The sequence below is a fragment of the Taudactylus pleione genome, unplaced genomic scaffold (assembly GCF_031769625.1).
Source record: "Taudactylus pleione unplaced genomic scaffold, aTauple2 ptg000967l, whole genome shotgun sequence".
NCBI classification, from domain to species: Eukaryota; Metazoa; Chordata; class Amphibia; order Anura; family Myobatrachidae; genus Taudactylus; species Taudactylus pleione.
This window is the reverse complement of record NW_028285368.1, coordinates 12047501-12050000: the sequence shown is the minus strand read 5'-3', so window position 1 is coordinate 12050000 and position 2500 is coordinate 12047501. Positions and strand designations below refer to the sequence as shown.

General features: G+C 38.1%; 1 non-coding gene and 10 pseudogenes across 1 annotated transcript; all 11 read left to right on the top strand.

Moving 5' to 3' along the window:
• The first annotated feature begins 75 nt into the window (after nucleotides 1-75).
• LOC148468343 (5S ribosomal RNA) lies at nucleotides 76-194 on the top strand (annotated as a pseudogene).
• Nucleotides 195-310: 116 nt separating this feature from the next.
• Nucleotides 311-429, top strand: LOC148468342 (5S ribosomal RNA; annotated as a pseudogene).
• Nucleotides 430-545: 116 nt separating this feature from the next.
• Nucleotides 546-664, top strand: LOC148468341 (5S ribosomal RNA; annotated as a pseudogene).
• Nucleotides 665-780: 116 nt separating this feature from the next.
• On the top strand, nucleotides 781-899 carry LOC148468340 (5S ribosomal RNA; annotated as a pseudogene).
• Nucleotides 900-1015: 116 nt separating this feature from the next.
• Nucleotides 1016-1134, top strand: LOC148468339 (5S ribosomal RNA; annotated as a pseudogene).
• A 116-nt stretch (nucleotides 1135-1250) lies between these two features.
• LOC148468338 (5S ribosomal RNA) lies at nucleotides 1251-1369 on the top strand (annotated as a pseudogene).
• A 116-nt stretch (nucleotides 1370-1485) lies between these two features.
• LOC148468337 (5S ribosomal RNA) lies at nucleotides 1486-1604 on the top strand (annotated as a pseudogene).
• Nucleotides 1605-1720: 116 nt separating this feature from the next.
• Nucleotides 1721-1839, top strand: LOC148468336 (5S ribosomal RNA). The gene has a single exon (XR_015873755.1). It is a non-coding gene; the product is annotated as a 5S ribosomal RNA (ribosomal RNA).
• Nucleotides 1840-1954: 115 nt separating this feature from the next.
• Nucleotides 1955-2073, top strand: LOC148468335 (5S ribosomal RNA; annotated as a pseudogene).
• A 116-nt stretch (nucleotides 2074-2189) lies between these two features.
• On the top strand, nucleotides 2190-2308 carry LOC148468334 (5S ribosomal RNA; annotated as a pseudogene).
• A 116-nt stretch (nucleotides 2309-2424) lies between these two features.
• Nucleotides 2425-2500, top strand: part of LOC148468333 (5S ribosomal RNA) — a 119-nt pseudogene continuing 43 nt past the window's right edge.

The following is a 2500-nucleotide window of genomic DNA, read 5'->3' as shown; positions in this document are numbered from 1 at the left end:
ATTTAATTTTTCAACTTATCATTGAATTTACTTGAGTTAAGAAGTAAAAGAGGTCTAAAGTTAATGTTTTTGAGCATCTACAGCCCAACCACACTGGACATGCCCAATCTTGTCTGATCTTGGAAGCTATGCAGTGTTGAGCCTGGTTAGTACTTGGATGGGAGACCACCTGGAAATACCAGGTGCTGTAGGTAATTTTATGCAGCCATAACATTCTTTTCTATTACATTTTACATTTAATTTTTTCAACTTATCAATGAATTTGCTTGAGTTAAGAAGTAATAGAGGTCTAAAGTTAATGTTTTTGAGCACCTACAGCCAAACCACACTGGACATGCCCAATCTCGTCTGATCTTGGAAGCTATGCGGTGTTGGGCCTGGTTACTACTTGGGTGGGAGACCACCTGGGAATACCAGGTGCTGTAGGTCATTTTATACAGCCAAAACATTCTTTTCTATTACATTTTACATTTAATTTTTTCAACTTATCAATGAATTTACTTGAGTTAAGATGTAATAGAGGTCTAAAATTAATGGTTTTGGGCAGCTACAGCCAAAGCACACTGGACATGCCCAGTATCGTCTGATCTTGGAAGCTATGCAGTGTTGGGCCTGGTTAGTACTTGGATGGGAGACCACCTAGGAATCCCAGGTGCTGTAGGTAATTTTATACTGCCATAACAGTCTATTCTATTACATTTTACATTTAATTTTTTCAACTTATCAATGAATTTACTTGAGTTAAGAAGTAATAGAGGTCAAAAGTTAATGCTTTTGAGCACCTACAGCCAAACCACACTGGACATGCCCAATCTCGTTTGATCTTGGAAGCTATGCAGTGTTGGGCCTGGTTAGTACTTGGACAGGAGACCACCTGGGAATACCAGGTGCTGTAGGTAATTTTATAGTGCCATAACATTCTTTTCTATTACATTTTACATTTAATTTTTTCAACTTATCAATGAATTTACTTGAGTTAAGAAGTAATAGAGGTCTAAAGTTAATGTTTTTGTGCACCTACAGCCAATCCTCACTGGACATGCCCAATCTCGTCTGATCTTGGAAGCTATACAGTGTTGGGCCTGGTAAGTACTTGGATGGGATACCCCCTGGGAATACCAGGTGCAGTAGGTAATTTTATACTGCCATAACATTCTTTTCTATTACATTTTACATTTCATTTTTTCAACTTATCAATGAATTTACTTGAGTTAAGAAGTAATAGAGGTCAAAAGTTAATGTTTTTGAGCACCTACAGCCAAACCACACTGGACATACCCAATCTCGTCTGATCTTGGAAGCTATGCCGTGTTGGGCCTGGTTACTACTTGGGTGGGAGACCACCTGGGAATACCAGGTGCTGTAGGTAATTTTATACAGCCAAAACATTCTTTTCTATTACAATTTACATTTAATTTTTTCAACTTATCAATGAATTTACTTGAGTTAAGAAGTAAAAGAGGTCTAAAGTTAATGTTTTTGAGCACCTACAGCCAAAGCACACTGGACATGCCCAATCTCGTCTGTTCTTGGAAGCTATGCAGTGGTGGGCCTGGTTAGTTCTTGGATGGGAGACCACCTAGGAATCCCAGGTGCTGTAGGTAATTTTATACTGCCATAACAGTCTTTTCTATTACATTTTACATTTAATTTTTTCAACTTATCAATGAATTTACATGAGTTAAGAAGTAATAGAGGTCTTAAGTTAATGCTTTTGAGCACCTACAGCCAAACCACACTGGACATGCCCAATCTCGTTTGATCTTGGAAGCTATGCAGTGTTGGGCCTGGTTAGTACTTGGATGGGAGACCTCCTGGGAATACCAGGTGCTGTAGGTAATTTTATATAGTCATAACATTCTTTTCTATTACATTTTACATTTCATTTTTCAACTTATCATTGAATTTACTTGAGTTAAGAAGTAAAAGAGGTATAAAGTTAATGTTTTTGAGCACCTACAGCCAAACCATACTGGACATGCCCAATCTCGTCTGATCTTGGAAGCTATGCAGTGGTGGGCCTGGTTAGTACTTGGATGGGAGACCACCTAGGAATCCCAGGTGCTGTAGGTAATTTTATACTGCCATAACAGTCTATTCTACTACATTTTACATTTAATTTTTTCAACTTATCAATGAATTTACTTGAGTTAAGAAGTAATAGAGGTCTAAAGTTAATGCTTTAGAGCACCTACAGCCAAACCACACTGGACATGCCCAATCTCGTCTGATCTTGGAAGCTATGCAGTGTTGGGCCTGGTTAGTACTTGGACGAGAGACCACCTGGGAATACCAGGTGCTGTAGGTAATTTTATATAGCCATAACATTATTTTCTATTACATTTTACATTACATTTTTTCAACTTATCAATGAATTTACTTGAGTTAAGAAGTAAAAGAGGTCTAAAGTTAATGTTTTTGAGCACCTACAGTCAAACCACACTGGACATGCCCAATCTCGTCTGATCTTGGAAGCTATGCAGTGTTGGGCCTGGTTAGT